We start from the raw sequence: 21,452 nt of genomic DNA, 5'->3' as shown, positions 1-21,452 counted from the left end.
ATCCAGCTCCAGCTGCTTCACTTTGAACTTGAGGGGTGCCCCACTTTTTGCAGTGAGCTCACCTACAGCGTCAGGCTGAAGCAGCTGGGGGATTTGCAGCAGTCAAACCCTTTGACATAAAAAGTACAGACTCTTTATGAGGAAAAGGGGAGTCCCTTATACACCTACAGTCTGTTCTTTTGGGGAGAAGGTTGTTGATATTGTATTTGAAGTGATAAACACCATCCAGCTTTGTGTCTAGGGCTCTATCCTACATACTTAAGCTATAAATAGTTTTTAAGAGCTAATCAGAGAAGGCTGTACAATATCAGCTCGGAAGTGCAAAGGCTGGTCTGGTTACTTTTTCTTCTCACGAATGCTTACAAATTTGAGTTTGCTTTGAAAACTAAATAGTACTTCCAAACACAGGAGATTTAAGGATAAAATTCCCATTAACAGCTGTTAACAAGAATGATCTGTGTAGATACCTGCACATGAAGAGAACAATATACTCATGGAATTCAAATACTCTCGAAGAAAGAAAGAAAAGTTAAAAAGAAAAGCCTCAGAGACCCAGATCTCCCACCACGTTTGGGAGCAAGGATCCACTGTCATCTATGGAGCTCAGCCTCTGAGATGCCTCAGCAACTGCCTTGGTAATTCCCATTTCCCAAATGACAGCCAAGCCTGTGGGTGTCTGCTGGGCAGTAAGGGACCCACCAGAGTACACAGCTCAGGAATGAAAGATGTATTTTTACTATTTCTGTGGTGTACTGAATTACAGACCCAGGTGTGCTGTAAGTGAACCATTGAGCAAAAAGTGAGGACACGGCAGTTTCCATCCCTGCTGCTGCTGCTGAAGCCGTATCGCAAAAAAGGAATAGTCATTGAATGAAGTACAGTGACATGAGATTTAATTTACTGAGAAAGTACAGCACTATTATCAACTGCTTAGGAAAATCATTTGAGTGAGTCCTCTGAGATTACTACAATGGTTGTTTCCTATGAAACACAGGGACAGGAGGTGACATGCATTCAGGACTTGGTCTCATGATATCTCACTATCACCCCCAAAGTTACCAAACACCAGCAGAACCATGGTACATGATTACTGGTTGCTGCTGCCTGTCTACTGCAAATCTATAAGAAACTGTATCCGCTTTGAGCCAGTTTCATCCCTGTGGAAATACTGCTTCCCACACTGACCACAGGCTATGTACACAAGGTGGGTTCACGCTCACAGCACAGATGACACAGGACAACTGCTCAACTCAGGCAGCTAACTCCCTAGCATGGCTGAGGCCTCAGACACCTTAGCCTTGCCTTTTCATGGAAAACATGCTTGCTGCCAGTCTTTGTGTATCCTCTTTCCCATCCAGGAAATGGTGCATCCTGCAGGAGCAGCCAGGCATCTTCCCACCCGCTGGCTTGGGCTTTTGGTCAGTGAGAAGTAGTTAAAGGAAATGAACTTGTCCTTCAGCAGCGAAGGCAGTGGAGGGCAGGTCTCCTGCTTCCCAGATTTGTGTTATAACCCTGTAAGTGTCAAACAGGGTACTCATAACCGTAAAAGAGTGAGTGAGTACAAAGTTTGTTCTTGTAAAGCAAGCAGTGCCATCAGAGCAAGAGGTTCTTATTCAGTTCATCAGTTATCATCCACATAAAAGCAACTTACTGTATAATATTGAAACACTGACACAGAAAAAGCAGCTTATATCTCTGCCAGTCTGAGTGAGTGCCCCAGCCAGCAGCTGCAGTCTGCCTGCTCTAGGGTCTGTGTGCTCCTGTGGGACTGATGCATATTTTAAATAAGGGAGACTGGATTAGCTGGGAAAGCTGCATACAATGCTATATAACATGCCTGCTTATCAAAGGGGTTGTAGAAGACAGATACATAAAAGATTTTAAATTATTCCAAGCCCAAGGCAGGTAGGCAGAGGGTGGAGGTGGGAACGTCAGGTTGAGGAGTACTCCCTCATGTAATAAAAGCTGCTAGAAAAGTTCAATACATGTCAAGTAATTTTAGTCTATTTTCATTTATAGCTTTCAGACTTCTATGACTTTGGTGTTACATTAGTCCCTGATTGATATGAAAGGCTACTGGGTGGTCTTCTCAGCCATAGGAATGAGATGTAACTAAGAAAGGACATACTTTAAAGCAGCACGGGAGGACCCATTTAAAAAGCATTGACTCCTCTCTAAAATGAAATTTTTTGCAAAAACTTCTCTTCAGAATAACACATAACTGGTTTTGGAGTCAAGGTAGGAGCTATTTTCCCTCTGGGGAAAATAATAATTGTTGATTCAGGGTGGCCATACAGCCCTGGTGTTGGTAGATGCAGACCCAGGAGCACAGGAGCTGCAGCCATGGCCCATCCCACCCCAAAAGCAGACAGCTGATCAGCACTAGACATTATGAGATTCCCTGCATTAAAGAGAGGTGGCATAATGAAAGTGCCACATTAGGGTTCCTCTAAAGCCTCAATTACTGGAAGCTGTTGAAAATATGCTGGCATGCCTGTTAGCAGTAACCAGGAGCAGATTCACAGCATCAGGCTAAGGGTGGTGGCCCTCTAAATATCACCACCCAACAGGGTACCCAGCCTGGCTCACAAGATGCAGAAACCAGTGTGCACCCTCCCCTGCCTGCTCAGCTGCACCCAGCTTTACCAGCAACTATTATAAACCTGGAGAGTCTTGTTGCAAACCACAGACTCTTCAAACATTAGTTATTGCCTGGATCCAATGTTCGTGAATTAAGCGGAAAAATATCTCCCTTTCCTCTGACTTGGAACATTCTCAGACTTTATGTAACTACTTTTATTTTCATGAGTGGGAAACAGAAACATTTTCATGGTGGGAAACAGGGCTCCTGCCCTACCTTCCCTATATGAATATACTACAACTTGCAGCCTTTATACACCAAAAGGGACAGGGCAGAGAACCCAACTGTGCAGCCAGCTGGCAGGGAGCTGTAGGTAGCAGCAGCTTACTTTGATGATGTGGTTGTGGACCTCTAAAAGGCCCATCAGTTGATCACAAGGGGTATGTGGATGAGTCCTTCTAGACTACTTATTATTTTGTCTCCTTTTTTACATCTGCTTTTTATTTGTCTCCTCTCTAAGGGAAACAATTCCAACATTATTAATCTTCCTTGATATGAGAGTTTTCTGCTGCTCCAATCATGTTTGTCACCTTCCCCTGAACTCTTTTTACTTCTTTTGTTATTACCTTGAACAAAGATGGATGGAACAGCAGAAACAGTTCTCCAGGCACATGACTTGTGAACAACAGAAAAGCAGGTCAAGGCTAGACTGAACTCTGGATCAGCTCTGGCAAGGTCAGTGTAGTTACCTTAGGAATGAGTGTACTCCTCTTCAGCTGTTGCTTGCCAATGTTCCTTAGTACTGCTTTATCGGTGAATGATTGATTGTCCACCGATACGGTGAATTGGGGCAGCGCTCCTAGGAGAAGGGCTCGAAGAGCAATAACATGTGCTCTCGAGGAACCAGCTCCTTGGAAGCTCAGGGATGGCTCCTCCCGTTCCCAACCCGGTGACAATTCCCCGAAGGAAGAGGTCCACACGAGTCGAGAGTCCACAAAGAGAAGCGAAGTTTATTGGGGTGCCCGGACTTATATAGGGGAGCATGGGACCTTCCAGAACATGGGCAGAGTAAGGGAAGGAGACAGGGAGAAGTGAGACATCTCATTGGTGGGTATGCAAATTAAGGGGTGGAACAAGGGAAGAACCAATCGGAGAACATAACCATATAAGGGAAATGGTGCACTGCACCAAACAGGGACCAATCAGGACGGGGTTGGCGGGAAAAAGCCCTAAGGGTCTGTGGGAAGGAGAAACCTGGACAGGGATGACTAAGGGAAAAAAGACAAGGGTAGCCATCTTTAGGGTATATAACAATCAAACTGGGGAAATGCCCTAGTAACTCCTAAAACCCCCATGGTCCTTATCAAGCTTCTTTTGGGGTTTTCCCGGTTCTTGGACTTCTGCGTCTTCATCCACCCAGCGCTTGTAGTACTTTTGCCATTTAATAAAATCTTCATCTACTAAGTCTCCTCTGACATTGCTTAGGTTGTGAAAAACAACTGTGGCTGACAACAACTTGTCCATGGTGCATGCAACTGAAGTCACATCAAACATATTTTAGTTGGAAGTGTGGATACACAAAAGCCATACTGAGCATTTTGTCAAAATCATGCCTAATCCTGTCTCTACAGCACTGCAACACGTGACCAGAGTAATGAACTGGCCATCTCAGACTCCTGTTCGCATTACTGCCAAAAGGGAGGGACAAGAAACCCACTGCCAATTAATTAGGGCCTTGCCTTTTGTTCCCATGGCTTGTATTATCCAGTGCTGTCTGTGAGGTTTTAGAACTTCTCATTCTCTATACAGACTTTTCCTTGATTTTGTATTTACTAAATCCTTCATTTTGATGCATTAATCATTACCATAAATTAATAATTTACCACTCAGGATATGCTGCTTTTCACTTCCATTTCTAATTGCCTTGTTGTGGCATTATGCTCAAGAATAAATAGGAGACCTTGATTTTCTACATTTGTTATATTGTGCATCTTCCACTCCATATTGACTCTATTCATACATTTACTTTTTTTATTTGCTTTCTGACTCAAGCAGCTGTGGTCCTTCCATCTGTCTTGACACAGAAATTTTTTCAGGTTTTTAGATGATGCCTGTTGGTATGGCAAGACTCTGCTTCGTCCAACTACTCTGTAAATTAAAGGAAACTTGATGCAATACAAAATCCACTGCACACTAAGTATAATAATGATCTTTGTGCATGTTCTTAGGCTTTAGTGACTTTTAATCAGGAAAAAAATTGGACCAGTACCTTGAGTGGTGCAATTCTTCCCACGACCCTATAGCCATTGCATTGCTTTATTTAATCTGTGGCAGCTGACAATAGTTCTTCCAGACTTTCTCCAGCTTCTGAGGCCTTTTTCATCCAAGAATTTAGGAAAATATAGAAAAAATGTAAAATGGAGGCTTGATCAGAAGAAGTGAATGGAGCCACATAACAGTAATAACCCATCACTCTTCCACCTCCCAGCAACACCTTCCCAGCCTGGACCTACAAGATCTTCCCTCAGGCAGATGTTTTTCGACTTGGCAGCGACTATAATTGCGTTCTGTATTAGGGATGCAGAGTGCAATGCAGTGATTTGTATTCTGTAGAGTCAGTGTTAAAAAAGAAGAAACCAGCAAAAGCCAAAACAGATTTCCAGTGATGTCTGTGTTAGTGCTGACCTCAAAAAGGTTTCCCCAACCCTGAAGTTCTTCATCAAGAACCATTGAAGAGGCTGACAGTGGCCCAATTTCATGCAAGTGATCCAGGTTTCATGAAGCCCTACAGAGAGGCTACTCTCCAGCTGTCACCACAGCCCCTCCCCTAACTGCACCAGAGCACCCATGGCGTTCCCCTCCATAGGGCTCGAGGCTGACCTCCTTCTCTACTGATGCTGAGAGCAAAGGGCTACACAGACGGAACATGCCAGTTCCCAGCTGGACTCTGCTGAATAAGAGTGTCACAGATCTCTGTTAGATTTGCAGTCATAGCCAGCCAAAGGGATATTCATGAATTCTTACTTTGAATCCCATTTAATTTAAAAAACGCTGTCCCCTTGAGATTTTTTTTTCAGTACTTGCAAACCTGCCAGCTTTTTTAACATATAAATAGGAACATTTAGTAAGAAAACAGGGACATAATTTTAACTCTATCAAAATACATCTGATAGAGCTTTCAGGAGAAAAAGAATTGAAAAGATTCACCACTTTCAAAGAATGGTTAAAACCACATCTTTCATTACAGCAAGACCTAGGAGGAACGGCTTTGATCCCTCGATATTATCAGAGTAAAGGCAGTTAATACCTACTTCTAAAGTAGCAGCATTGGCTTTTTTACAGAATTCTTTAAATTACTTCCAGGGCTGTTAATGTCAATTATAAAACAGCACTGTGTTTACCAAACCAAAATTTCTCCATCAGATCAGTCCACAAAAGGCTTTGGAAGTTGCAATATCAAGTGTTGCAATTCTGAACTTTTGACTCTTTCAGCTAACTTCATCCCACTAATTTTAGGGATCTTAGCCAGGGACGAAAATCTTGCAGAGCTCCTCTGAAGTTAATGGAGAACTCCAGGCAATACATGGGATGAATCCAAGATCTTGGCTCCCAGAGAAATAAGCAGCCATGGATTATATCCTAGGATCCCTGTTGAGTATGAGGAGACATCCACATGTCTCTGAATTGGATCTAGAAAAACCATCAGAAGGGATGGGGAACCCTCTCATCTAACTGGCACCAAGGACATGGAGGTGAAAACCTTTTGGCCCTCAGTCCCAGGAAGCTGCCAATGCAACTTTCTAGGTTTCCTTCCTTTCTAGGAGCAGTAAGGATACCCATCCAGGTCTGAGGGTACCTTGGCCACACCTCTCTGTCCAAGGCAATTTTAACCTAAATCTTGTTGCAGCCACCAGCATATAATTGGATGTTGCTCTCCATTTCTCCAGGTTACTTTTTCGTTTTTATGTAATGATTGCCATGTCTGTCGGGCTAGCAAGCCAGAAAACAACTGTCTACTCCAGTCACTTCAAGTAGGTATGGAAGAGGATTTAATTACAGCTTCTTCTCTCAAGATCATTTGGTTATTTGATATAAAACATTGATCGGAGAAGAAATCAAAATATTGATCTGACAGAAGAAATGGTCATTTTTAGTGGATATCGGAGAATACCTAGGTGCTCTCAGCAAAGAGAGGGTGTTGGTCATGTTCCCAACCTATCAGTTGAAAAATTAAGGACTTTTCTGGCAGAAATGTAGATGCCTAGAGACTTATGATCCTGCAAGAGCCAGCTAGCAACAGAAAAAAGATTCTAAGTATTTAATTATTGTTTGATATCCCTATAAGTATGGAGGATGTGCTAGAGACACTACTGCTTCCAACTTTCTCTGACACAAATCCCAGGGGAAGGCCAATAACTGCAAAGAAAGAGGACATGCTGGACTCGTCTTGTTCCCTCTCCCACATATAGATGGAGGCATACATGTAGCACAATGCCATTCATAACTCAAAATTATATAAACACATAATTTTTGAATGACAAAAAGAATGAGTTGGCCTGCTATCTACATCACACTCACCATGACAAATTGGCACAGCACATTTGTCAAATAAGATAAATAAATAGGGGTTTACCTATTAGTCTGAGAAATAAAACTCACAGTGGACAGATCTGGTTTTAAACTGTAAACATACAACTAGAAGATAACATTGTGCCATATATGGAATTATTATGGTTATGTTCAAGACTGGGAAGAGACTAGACAAAATCATATGAGCACCACCACTGAAGGGAGTAGAAAATCATGTATTTAAGCAAGTAAGCAAACTGAGAAAAAGAAAACACCAACATAAAACAATGGGGGGAAATGCACAGGATGAAAATAAAAGACAACACAGAAATACAGAAAATAGAAAAAATATAGAAAAGAAGAAAAACCATCAAAGTCATCAGTTGACAAATATGGCTCTGAAAAGCATTTTTATGCATTTGTACACTGGAAAAGAACAGTCTTCTATTCATTTACATATACTAGGGGCTTTTTTCTGATTGCAGAACACTACAAAATGCTTTTGTGCAATATATTCCTTATTTTACAAAGCTCTCATATAAACTGCACACATACTTATTATATAAACATATTTTATAATATGATAATTCATTCCTTAACTTCACTGTGAAAATGTAAATTATCTGGTTTTCAGTAATAAGGAGGAGAATCAGATGCAGGTTAATGAGAAGATTTGTCTGATTAACCTTCTCCACAGTCAATGACTTATAATGGTCCCTCAGTCAGCCATGCTTAAATAGGGTTTCCAAATGAATTAAAGCCATGCCCAAGCACATATTTATAGAAATAGGCCACTAAATAAAATCTGAAACCATGTGTTAGTCACTGAACTTCAGGTAAACCATGCTTAGAGCATTCAAACACTCAAAGATGCACTCCACATGATCAAATTATTAGAGTTTACAGTCTTTTTGGTATTATACACTCAGGTGAGAATTGGATCATATGAAAAAAAAAGGGTCACAAGCAAGAAAAAAATAGCCAGAGATTTTCACTTGTTAATAAAAATAGTTTTGCATAGTAGTGACTGAAAGATAGCAGTGCTTAGCAAGTGGAAAATTACATTCCTGTTGTAAAATTAGTTGGTAGTCTTAATCCAGTTAGCAGCAACGAGAAGGTATCTGTATTATTAAACACTTCTGTGCTCTGATGGAACAAGGCCTGGAGTTTGAAAAGACAAAATGAGGAGGTAAGATAGATTTCATTCCCTCTGTTAATGCTGTGGTTAAACTCCCAACATATAAGAGTGTAGGAAAACTTCTTCCACTTCTGTCACAGAGATAAATACTGATGCCCTTTTTCTAAAGTTACCAAGTAAATACCTGAAATGCCATTACCTCTTCTTTAAAAAATAAAAACCAAATGAAAACCACAATGTGCAGGTGGAACTCAGGTGTTGGTCTTTCAGGTACTCACAGGGGTAATTTTGAAAAAAGACATGTTAAAACACTTGTGACATGTCTGAGGCCATAAATCAGGCCCTAGTTTCCAGAGATTAATAGCTGTTCCTGTGGTGGGTTACTACATAATATTTCTGTAAAACATAGGGAATGGTTCACTGTGCAAGACACAGTACCAGCCTCATTAGACCAGAGGTCTGTTAAAATAAGACAATTCTGTTCATATGATTACTAATGGCAAGGACAATAAACCTTTACCAGTAACCTACAGGATAACTGTTGCTTTTTCTCTTTATGAACTGTTGCAGACAAAGGTTCAAACTTTTAAATATGGCTATTATTCAAAACTAGTTTTTATCCCCTCTATAAAAGTCTCCCAGAGATTAGAACATTCATTAAGATTAAAAACATGAGAGTATGGACTGGTTTAGTAGGCTATATGTTTCAGGCTTCGGTTAGGCTCAGACCTGCAAATAAATATCAAAGGGAACATTGAAAGCATTGAATACTACAAATTAATATGTGATGTAAAATCAACTTTTGAAGCAAAGAACATAAATGGTGCCTTTTGTGCATGCTCATGATACAAAGTTGTAAAAAATTGAGCACTTAGAAAACCAAATGATAGAACATGCTGAATTTCAATTGTCACGTATTCACAAGTGTAGCCAAAGGACAGACCCAGCCTACCAGCTGTATTGAGGGAAGCATCTGACCACCAACTTGGTTCTTCAGAACCACTGTCTTAATTATGTTTTGCTAATTATGTTACTGACCTTGCTCTGAGGAATTTCCTCTTCTGTGAAAACAGTATTAACTCAATTAATTTAAAAATGAAAGGTGTTTCCCCTATTTTTAATGAAGCAGAGAGCATTCTAAAAATGGCATGAAAAGGAAGGGTACCAGAGCATGAATGCCTCTGCAGCCTATATTCAGCCACCTCAGACTAATGGAAATGACTCCCTTTCTTGCTACCAAAACTACAGACTGTGCACAGAAATAGGCAAACTACATATTCATCATGATAATCAGAAAATAATATGTGCCTAATGTAGGTCATCACTTCACTTAATCTAATCCCCTATGATCAGAGTATTGTTCTTTTTCAAAATAAAACAAAACCCCAAAACAAACAAACAAACAAAAAAAGAAAAATATTTGAGTGACATGAACAACAGCAAATCTCTAGGAAGCAGGTAAAGATTATGTTCTGGTAAATAGAACATAAAATCATAGGGATACAGATCAGAAAAACATTTTAAAAGAGAACTTGATAAAAAAACCAAAGATGAAGTCAAACCTCTCTCAAACATGCTGTAAGCTGTCAGCTTGCCAGGGATTCAGTAAGGCTCACAGGGCTTCTAGCAAGAGGAAAGCTACGTGGGCTTGGTAGCCACAAAGAGGATCTCAGGGATATTACCACTGCATAGGCTTTCCTGGTGAGAATGAATAGAAGCAGCTCAAATGTAGTAGGGGAATATTTAGGACAGAACAATAAAATAGGTAGTAACGAATCAGCAGGACCATATGGTATTTCTCAGAACTGCTAACTGCTGTGCACAACCCATCCCTTAAAAGATGCTGGGGGATAAAAAGGTAGATATGAACTTAGTTTTGGAAAAGAAAATTCAAAGAGGCTCAGAGGTCTACAGACCTGTAATTCTGACTTGGGGACACTGACATGGGAAACTCAGGGTAAAGTCTAGAACTAAGAGACACTGAGAAAACATGATGCAATAGTGAAAATTAATTACTTTTGTAGGGAGAAAATCTTAGGTCATACATCCGCTGAGCTCCTTGGAAAGAGCCAGGGAGAGCACAAGTTGTGGTGGTGTTGTCAATGCAGCATGCTTGTGTTTCAAAGAAGTTTTGACAAAGCCCCTCTCAAAAGGTTCTTAAATAAATAAAGCTCTTGTAGTTAAAAAGGAAGAGTAGAAACAAAAGGTCACTTTTTTTTTTCTAGAAAAAGGGAGATTTCCAGATCAGTCCCACCAATATCTATGAATCTGTGTGCTCCATTTACCCATAAATCATCTCAGAAAAGTGAATAGCAGCATGACAGAGTTTGTTGATAATACAAAATAGTTTAGGCCAATATAAACAAAGGCTATCTGCAATGTGACAGAGTTTGTAATTCCACACATGTGGGATTTATCTTACCTAACCAAAGCATAGCTATTAGAGAAACCAAGAACCACCTGAGGCTCATTTCATACTCAGTGGAGAGAAATAGGCACTTTTAAGGCTTGATTCCCTTGGTCTGTTTGGGAGATATATATTAGGAAATGGAGGAATCATAGCCCTAAAGATGCGTCTTTCTCTCTGCTGCCTATAATGGGATCACATGGTGACTGGCTCAGATGATATTTATCTACATTTACACTGATGAAAAATCTCTGAGTATGCAAGCAATAAAATAACAGGCAAAATTCAATGTCAATAAATGTAAAGTAATGAATATTGAGCGAAACAACTTTAAGTAGACATATATAACTTAATGGATTTTAAATAGGCTATTACCATACAGAACAGGGAACTCAGAGTCGTGGCTGGTAGGTTTGTGGGAAGCTCTCAGTTCACTGTTAACAGCGGTCAGAAGGACACACAGCTTTGTCATGTGACAGATATCTGGGGACCTCAAGTGCATAAGTACAATTTAGGACAGGTCAGATGGGAGCGTTATTAACCATGATCACAGGGAAAAAACATTTGGATAGCATTGCTCTCTCTGCTCTCCTGTGTGCTGCCAAGTGATTGTAGAGACCCAGTCTATAGACTGTGTCAGTATGTAGGAAAGGAATGAAATCAAACCAGAAATGTAACATTGTGCAGATGGTGTGAAATTACCCTGCATCACTGCTGACACCTCAGGTCCCATTATTTAAAAAATCCTTGTAGAAATGGTACAGGTATAGGAGAAAGACAATGGGGATGGTCCAAAGGTGGGAATACCTTTCAAAGAAATATCAAACAGGGAAATATAAAATCAGCAGGACTCATTATGTAGGAAAGGACATTTAAGGTCAATAAAATCAGGAGTGGTGTGGAGAAGTTGCTTGGTTACTCACTCTTGCAATTCAGTGTTAGAACTGGCCTGTTGTCATCACAGGCATGTGGACAACAGCATCAGTCAGTATCTATGGTATTGAGAGCCGGGAAACACTGTCCTGCACTGCAGCCGGCTCCCAGCAGGAGGGGTGTGGGTGGGAACATCAGAAGAAAGACCTTTAGGGAAAACTAGAGGTGAGAAAGCAGAGAGCTACAAGAGTTTTCAGACATCATACAACATGCAACTGGAGAAGCAGAGGACTGCCAAGAGAGGCTGTGCAGAGTGAAGGATTCAGACAGAGCTGAGGGATACACAGATTTTAGAGAATCCCTGCATGTAATGGAAGTCAAATAAACATAGTATCTTAATCCTCTAATAGCACAGTGTTAAAGCAGAAAGACAGCACACTTGCTGGGCTGTCTAGTGTGAATCCCAGAGAAGCAAGTTCCCCTGATGGAAGTACAACATCCCTTAGCACAAGGCCAGTCAGTAATCACCTGGAGCACCATTTAAGGGGGAAAGTTTAAAAGAGCCCTAATAATGCACATTGAAATAGAAAACTGTGACAAAGGGTAGGAACCACTGAAAGACCTGTAGATCTAACAGACTGATCAGAACTGTGATCTTTCCACAGCAAATGACCTCAGAAAAACCGTACAAAACTGGGTTATGTTTTATATATAGCATACACTATATATATATTTACATATAAATACAGAATATTTTAACAGTCTGAATATAGGCATTTGGGAAAACGTCTAAGCTGTTGATTGAAGATGCAACAAAAAACCTGTGAATTAGCAGTTTCCATGCTGGAGAGTTTCCAAACACAGTAATACTATGAAAAATGTCAGAAAAAATATTTAAACCAAGTAGAAATCTTCTTTAAAGTCCTTCAGAATATGTATGCAACAGCTCCATGCAAGAAAGGAAGTAGATGCATTTCCAGACATTGCAACCTCTTAGAAAAACATCAGATTGTGTTCTATCCTGCTTGAAAGAAAATAATAGAACCGACTCCATAGTCAACAGGCTTGTACTAATGGGGGATTAAACATAATGTTTAAACCACACCTTTGCAGAGACTGGAGAAATGCAGAGGTAATCCTTGCTGGAAAGAGGTATGAGCTCAGTTTTCTTTATGGACCCTGTAGTACTTGCTCCAAGAGCAGGAGAGAGAGCAGAGGTTGGGCAGGGACAACAGTGGCACTGGCTGTGGTGGCTCTGTTACTCCCTGGATCCCACCATGCCACTGCTGCCACTGAAACGTTCAGCACGTCCCAGGAAATTCTCCATTCCCTCCATGGGGACACAGAGCATAAAGTCTCCTTTTTTTTTTTTGCCTCTCCCTTGTTCAGAAACTCATGCTGGATGATCTAAACCTTTGTGCTTAACAGCATATTTAATAAAATATTGATTTCTTTTTTCCTCATGCTTTAGAAAACAGGATTTTCAAGCAGTTTGATTAAGTACTGTAGTTTCCTCAAACTATTTTCAAGGTCTAGCTGAAAGTCTAAATCCTAAACTGATTGTTTCCTATTAAATTATATCCACATTTTCTACAAATCCTATAAAAATAAAGTAAGCCTACCAAGATTGCCAAGGAAGGGGAACACCACAACTTTTCTGATTTCTCCAGCAGTACAGGTCTATCTACAGCTACACATGGAAAAGTGAGTGTAGTTTTGAGAAGAAAATACCCTCACCAAAAGTCAGAGGTATTAAGAAATAAAATCTGTAATAGTAACTTGCTGAATATAACCAACCAAAGTGGAAACTAAATTGTATGTGTATCTCAAAGAAAAAAAAATCACATGTAATTTGGATACCATGAAGTAAGTGCAATTAGATAGTATGTAAAAGAAATGTATACATTATTTATTTTTTTCTAACAAATTAGAAACTTAGTACCAGAGATGATGTACTATGAACTAAGGTATATAAATTTATCTCTTGAAAAATTTTGAAAACAGAAATCATCAATAATTTTAACCATAAATTAAGATTACCTGCAGAGTTCTGAAATAGGATTTCACTGCATTTAACCTGATGTTATAATACAAACATAAAGTGCAGACCTCTATAGAGAACATTTTTCAAAATACCTATTAGTATTCCTATTAGTATTCATCATCATGTAGTTAAAATGGAATCATATTAAAGAGCAACAGTAAATAAGAATTGTAACTCCAAAATGATAAATTTTGAATTAAGGTATCATAATCTGAGATACTGCCTAGAGAAAGCACATTTTAAATATTTGTCAGTTTCTTTCACTAGTAGGTTTGTAATTTAATGGTTCACATGAAAATTTATTTAAATCAAATTCTCCTTTTTTTTCTTTTTTCCCACACATGAGTTCCCTAGAATACATAGTTACCTGGAATAAACAGGGAAATCTTTCTTCCTGAAAACTTCTGGAAATCTGTACCATATTAGTTCTTTATATGGAGTTTTAAAGAAACTGAATATATACTGGAAGCCTTTCTGAACCAGGCTTTTTGGTTTGCCCAGTGAAAAGCATCTGGCTGAATAGCAGTTTTAACCAGCTTTAAAATTTCTGTCACTCATAGGAATAAATAGGCTCTCAATAGAGCTTGTGATGTTTGGCCATTTTTAAACTTTGTTTAAATTTGTGATAAACATGTTCAATACACATAACTGAAATAATTTTAAAATGTGGTATACACACTGATGCCAACTTAAATTAGCTGAGGATCTAGTCAGCAATATTGTCCAGAACACTCACAGAAACCTTAAGCAGATTGCCTGTCTGCATATTTTCAGTATAGCCTATAAGAGATTATGATGGAGTAAGTCATAGGTAAATGCTGTTATCTGCTGCATGCCATCTGCACTGGCAAAACTATTGCATTATGTGTTTCTCTTCTTAACTTTATGCAATTAAGGCTTGTGGCCATTAGTAAAGAAGTCTGGATAGATAAGAAGAAAAGGTCTAGCACATAACGGTATTAGAGAAAACTAAAACAATGTGCTAAATGGTTGAATCTAAAGAAAGATCTTCAAAGTCTTGACACCAAAGGAAGCCCATCAACTTCATTAAGTACCTTCAGGTTGCTCCTTTTACTGTGGTGTGAAAATAGTTAGAAAAAGAACTGTCTGTGCAGTGTGCTACAGCAATGGAGCTGCTAGAAAATAAAAGGCTTTATTCGTGGAACAGAAAACATGACTGTTGGAGTGTTGCTTTAGAATCATAGAATCATAGATTGGTCTGGTTTGGACCGGACCTCAGTGATTATGTAGTTCCAACCCTAATGACATGGGCAGGGACATCTCCCTTGAACAGATTGCCCAGAACTCCACCCAACCTGACCTTGAACACTTCTGGGGATGGGGCACCCACAGCTTCTCTGTTTCTTGTTCCAGTGCCTCACCACCCTCAAAATAAAGAATTTCTTCCTAACATCTGATCTAAACCTACTCTCTTTCAGAGTAAGGCCATTCTCCCTTGTCCTAGCACTACAGTTCCTGATGAAGAGTCCCTCTCCAGCTTCGCTGTACATCTCCTTCAGATACTGGAAGGTTGCTATGAGATCTCCATGCAACATTCTCCCCTCTAGGCTGAAGAGCCCCAAATTTACTTGACTACATAGAAAATAAAAGTTAAACTGTGTATGACTCTTAAACCAAAAATTCAGAGGCTGTATCTGAGGAAATTCCCCATTCGTTCTGTCCATCCACAAACTGCAAATATGTGTCTGACAGCCAAGATTTCTGCTCAGCCTCAAACCTGAGAAATGAGTTAGGTAGACATAAAATGTAATAAGCTTGAGGAAAATTCTCTAGGTTTTCCAAAGCCTAGACTAAACCCAAATATCACCCAGGAAAAAATCAATAGTTTTGCCTTGGTTTTCTTTCCTTTCTTAATCTTGAGCACTTTCCCTGTGAGTAGAGGCTGCAGGAACCAGCTTGGCCAGCTTGGAAGAGGGGAAGCTTTGGAGGACCCAAGAACAGACCCATGGTACCTACAGGGAGGTTAGCAAGAAGATGGATCTGAGCTTTTTGTAGTAGTCCGTGGCAGGAGAACAAGAGACAAGAGGCATAATAAGAGACACTCAGGCTGGTTGAAAGGAAATGGGGTTTTCCCATCAGGTAGTGGAAGAGGCTGCCCAGAGAGGCTGTGCAGTCTCCATCTCTGAAGGTTTTCAGAACCCAAATGGATACGTCCCTGAGCAACCTGATCTGAGCAGGAGGCTGGCCTGGTGACCTTCTGGGTCTTCCATACTGAATTATGCTATGAGCCTACAATATTAGGGTAGTAGTGACAATACTTCCTCTCACTCAGTTGTGTAAAATTAATTATTTTTTCTATCCTGGTGATTTCAGATTCATTGATTTAGTTGTTCAAAGAAATACATTTTGATGTGTGCTTTTGTGTGAGTGAAGATTACTTTTACTGTCCTCATTTTTTAGCTATTAAACTTGAAGTCCTGTTATGTAGCATTGCCAGCATTGAGTTTAATTGCTACTTACAGTTACAGCAATGTTTCCTGTTACTGGAGTCTCCTGCTAAGGCAGGAGGTGCTGTACTCTGCTTTCATAAGACAAGGCAGAGATCCAGCAGTTCAGGTTGATGGACCAGTGCTGAGTGAAGCTCTGGCACCATGAACCTTCAGCTTCTCAGTCACCCCATATACAGCTTCTGTGGAGAGACAGAACAACTATAGCCAGGCACAAAAATTCTCTCCAGGAGGCTTTTGGGGACAGCAGGAGTTCTTCCTAGTATAAAAGGTGGGGGAGATGCTCACTTTTAAGCTGTGATGAGGGATCTGAACCTTGTGCAAGGGAAGGGTGCGTCTTCAGGTAAGACTTGTCCCTGCTCAACCTTGAGAGCTGTGTACCATCTCTAAATGGCAAAGCTCATCCTGGAAAGAAATGCATACATAAGCTTCCTGTTTCAACTTTCCTACACGAGTTTTTTGTAGAACACAGAAACATGTAAGCCTCAGGTTATTCACAGGTTGTGAGTAAATTACTTCTGTCATATTGCTCAGACAATTTTATATTTTTGAATTATATGGAAATAAGACCAATTAGGTTTTAGACTATTCTTGCTTTCCCATATTTCAGCCACCTATTTCCCATTCTTCTTTATAGGCCAGCTAACAATAGATGTTTTGCTCAGACAGCTTTTAAGAACTGGAATGCACAGAATACAAAATTGTATTTTCTTCTCACATTTTCCCCACTCCTCCCATACCTGTTTTGCTTCTTCCCTTTCATACTCTTAGAGCTGTATGCATGAGATTAGTTTCTACAAAATATAATTATTTAGCAAACAGATACTGGACTGTTGCATTACAGATGCAGGTTGTTGGCATTGTCCTTTGCATTCTTGAGATTTGTGACTAGGGACATTTTCAATGTTTTCCTGTTACATCAAGCAACCTGTTAAATGCTGACATCAGATATGTGCAAGTTTCCATCTTCTTGCATAAGAAATGAGTTGCAAGAATCCACAAATTTCCTGGTAACTCATTGTACCAAACCCTAATGTTTAATATATGTAAAATTTTAATTGTGTTTTTGAATTTTTATTTTTTTTATGTATTGCTTTTAAATCTTCAAGCAACCAAAACAAAAAAAAAAAAAAAAAACACAAAAATTCAGAAGCGCAAACTAGTTGTAAAAAGCAGAGATGCTTTCTCCCTCTGCATACCCTGAGATGGGACTGCAAGATGGTGCCAGGCAGTGCCCAGTTGCCTTGCAGTGTGCCAGGAACAGGCTCAGTTCTCCTGGGAAACGCAGTCTACAGCTTCCAGATCCCAGGTAGTAACTCTGCCCAGCCACCTTCTGCATTGACCTCTTGTCTTGGCAAGGGGAAAGTTCAGGAATCTCTGTCACATTCTTTCATGCACAGCACAAACATGCATTTTGACTCCAGACACCTTGGAGATGTGGTCTGTATAGCTGCAACCCCGTGCTCCTCTCCACTGCAAACCTACAACCCCACAGTTCTGCCCTTCTCCACTGTGCCAGGTGGTATTTGAAAGAAATCTTAAGGAAAAACTATCTTCGAAATGAAGAAGGGTGGAAAAATCATTAACAAATGTCGTGTCAACAAATACATTTTTAACTACAAAATTTGGTTGCATGGGTTTCTTCTAGGACCAGGAAAGAAGATTTTTGCAAGATGTTCTAATAAATTAATGTTGTCTTGAATTTTAAAAATCATTGCTGTGGAATTTGATACCATTGTCTAGTCTTGTGTACATAAGGAAAAGCTACTTCACATTTTTCCAGAGTAACTCTGAATTTATTTAGACTAGCATGTAAAGAGTATTTTACCTCTGCTCAGTTAGAAATGCCTATAGTTTTAGAAGAGAGAGACTGAGAATGATTATTGGTATTTATATTTTAGCATATCTTATTCACACTGAACATATCCCTGTGCAGAGGCCGCACAAAGTCTGTGGGGCACTTGTGGACAGCCTGAACTGCTTTATGACACAAGATCCAGGCTTGGAAAAGGATTATTTTGCAAATAGGAATTAACCTGCTGTGTTCCTTTTATTTTTTCCCTACATGTCCCCTGAGGACTTGTGCTACAGCCAAATAGTGTTTTCCCGTTTATTTGTCTGCTGTGGCTTCCTGTTTGTCAGATGATTAGTCACAGCTTCTTGTGCTGTGCCTGCTGCACCTCGTGGGATTCCCAAGTTGTCTCCTCTGCAAGTACTAGGTAAGATCCATTCATGCTGCTTATCTCTCTTGGAGAAACCGACAAAATATAGCATCATTTGTGCTAGAAAGCACAATGTAATTTTAATTAGGTTATTTGGTTTGGACTTCCTTTGCAATAACAGCAGAAGAAAGTAACTTTCTTTGGGAGAAATTCTAGTTCCACTGAAGCAATTAGGCACTATTAGTATCAGCAAGTTTTTGGAAAATTCTGTGGCACAGGGTAGATATTTTGTGTACTACCAAGTCAAGATTGGAGTTATTATCTGGGCTTTATGAGATTTCTGAATGCATAAAGCTAATTGTTTTATATTTTCTCCTTTGTTTTTAACACAACAGAATGAGGCTATAGTATTGTGTGTGCAAATGAAATTATATTTGGTATTTAATTAATCTCAGCATCACTTAGCTTTTTTAAATGATAGAGGTTTATTGATGGCTAATTTTGTGGTCCTGGTATTAAAGCATTTGTAGCCTCTCATTTCAAACCATTTTTCCACAGTAATATGGAAACAGCTCTAGATGTGGTTTAGACATCAGGCAAGATGTACACAAAGGGTACAATTATCACTTACTATATTAAAGCAAAAACAGGAGGCACTGAGATAAACAAGTACTCTAGGAATAACATTGTTCTAAATTTACTTTTACTTTTCCAGAGATACTCACCAAACAATGAGAAGTGTGCTGAAAAAAAAACCTGTAAGATATTTTTCTGCACAGGTTTTATTCTTTAACTTTTGGAGTCACGACTAGTGGATGCAAGGTATCTCAGACCAAGAGGGATTTAAAAAGTTTGATGATTCAAGATATCTGTCTGCAAAAATAATTTCCAATAAAACCAGATTACACGGGGCTGAATGACAGTCAGAGGCTCTTGCGACCTGCTGTTGTAACCCTCCATGAGCTCCAGGTACAAGGAGCATTCAGTCTGCACGGCACTGATTAAACCATCAGGGTCTAGAATTAAATAGCGGACAAGATGATGAGAAAAACCAGCTGATGCATTAGTGCTTGATGACAGTACCTTTGTACATCAGAAACCAGTGTAAATTTTCTGATCACTGTACTTTCATAGCTTCTGCAATTAAGCTTTTCTGTAAATGATTATACAGTTCCTTGCTAAGAAGGATCCAGGACATGAGAGCACCTCAGCACTTCTGGTTGTTATCTCCTTTAATGTATCCCCACTGCAACTAATCACAAGACTTTCCATCAACTTTACATCTGTAAGAATAGATTTATGAAAGACAAAGACTTTAAATCAGTCACTGTAAGCAACAAATAACTTCATTAGAATAATGTATTTAGTGAGTGCAGTTTAGATAAGGCACAGCCAAAAGGAGTCTCTCAACTGTAAGCCAGTCTCAGTACTGCCTTGCATAGTGAATCACAGACTCATGGGTTTTAGACTGGGCACGGATTTTCTATCAACAAATTGTTGATAGATTAATTGATACCCCTTTTCCATGAAGAGTTACAGAAAAAGTTCAGGAGGGATGAGTGCTTTTACACTGTTATTTTGTAAAAATAATCCAGGCTACAGCATGCTTTGTGCAGGTAAGCACACTGGGACCTTGTTTTGGGTCCACTCCAAGCTCCCCAGAGCTTGGAAAGGCCATGAAAGTACAGAAAACACACAGAGAAAACAGTATTAGAAAGCATCTAGTGAGTTGGGGGAAACAGACAAAACTCAGTTTCTACAGTCTGCCAAAGAGAAGACTCAGGAGAGACAAGATCACAGAATATAAACACCTTCAAAGGAAGGGGATTATTTGCATTACCAGAATATGACAAAACAAAAAACAGAGGCTTCAAATTAGAGAACACAAAGTGCAATGGAGCAATTAAGCATTAAATGGAAATGGGGCCAATGAAGAAGAGGCCAAAAGGGAGAAATGCAGTCAGAAGACTTAAACTGATAGAGGAGGAGAGGATTACAAACATAATTAATTAATTCATTCAGGGTTTGGGAAGCTGGAGGATTAGGAGTAGGCAAAAGCTATATCCTTCCTCCCTCTGTAGATGATCTCTGGGGCCTGCTGCACACTGCCCACCAAGGCAAGACATCCTTGTCTTCAGTGAACTTCTCTGTGCACGTAGCACTTGTTCAGGAAGAACTGACCTACCAAAGCAGGGCCATCACGAGCCCACCCACATGCTGCATCCAACTTCCAAGCAAGTCTGCAACCGCTCAACTGCCCCAAAGGTGCAGAAGAGTTCTTGGCCTGATCTGAACACTCCAGGATTCAGATTTTTATTTACATTTCTCCTTCATTCACTCGCATGAGTTGCCTTTTCAGGGAGATGTAATCAAGATTTTTCCTTTAACTTCCCAATTCTTTATGAGAGCTAAATGTTTTTTATTAAAATGTGCACATTAACAGTATTTTTATAGCTAATGTTTTAATGTCTTACAACAAGTCAAGACTCATACTATTTCTTTTCCCTGTATAGAGAACTCCGGATATGCAAAAATGAATCTCCATTTTAAAGGAAGATGAAGAAGAAGCAGGTTTCAAAACAAATAATACAGGCAGAAGAATCATTGACTTTGAAAGACAAAGAAAAATGTCTAAATTATTGACAATACAGAGTCAGAAACAGTTATATGCCCACAACTGTCATGCATCCTTTCCCTAAATGAAGCAATGTCAAAGGTCAAGATGAGTTCATTATCAAATTAATTTTCAACTTTAAAAAATTGTTTATGCTAATTAAAGAAGCACTATGGTCAAATAACAAAGCATCTTGGGAATGTCAGAAGTAGAACATGGGTTCATGCAACAGAATATGCCTCTCAGATACAGGTTAAAAATGGCCTTTTAGTTTAGGGTTTTTTTAGTTAAGTCATTGGTTCCAAAGCAGACATAAGTTTAAAGTATTGACATGAATTAAAATATGCACTTGTGTTTTGGCTAAATAAGGAAAATTTCAAAAGATGGCAATTTATCCCACTCAAGAACTATTTCTAGAAAATCTGTGCTTGATTAGTCCATATTTCAATCAAGTAAACAGAGGACAACCAATTCTATAAATAATATTGGGGTTTATGTGAGTAAAAATTAGCAGGATGTGATCTTTACAGTCTCAGTTGTTGTCGGATTAATTGGAATACATAATGAAAGTAATTACACTCTGATATTTTGGTGCA

The 21,452-nt window shown here is 39.5% G+C and overlaps 1 protein-coding gene across 5 annotated transcripts in view; it reads right to left on the bottom strand.

Moving 5' to 3' along the window:
* LOC139670523 (uncharacterized) overlaps positions 1–21,452 on the bottom strand; it is a 94,391-nt gene that overhangs the window by 25,422 nt on the left and 47,517 nt on the right. The window lies entirely within an intron of this gene.

Source organism: Pithys albifrons, chromosome 3 (assembly GCF_047495875.1).
Source record: "Pithys albifrons albifrons isolate INPA30051 chromosome 3, PitAlb_v1, whole genome shotgun sequence".
NCBI classification, from domain to species: domain Eukaryota; kingdom Metazoa; phylum Chordata; class Aves; order Passeriformes; family Thamnophilidae; genus Pithys; species Pithys albifrons.
The sequence above is the reverse complement of the archived record's forward strand: the minus strand, read 5'-3'. Positions and strand labels throughout refer to the sequence as shown.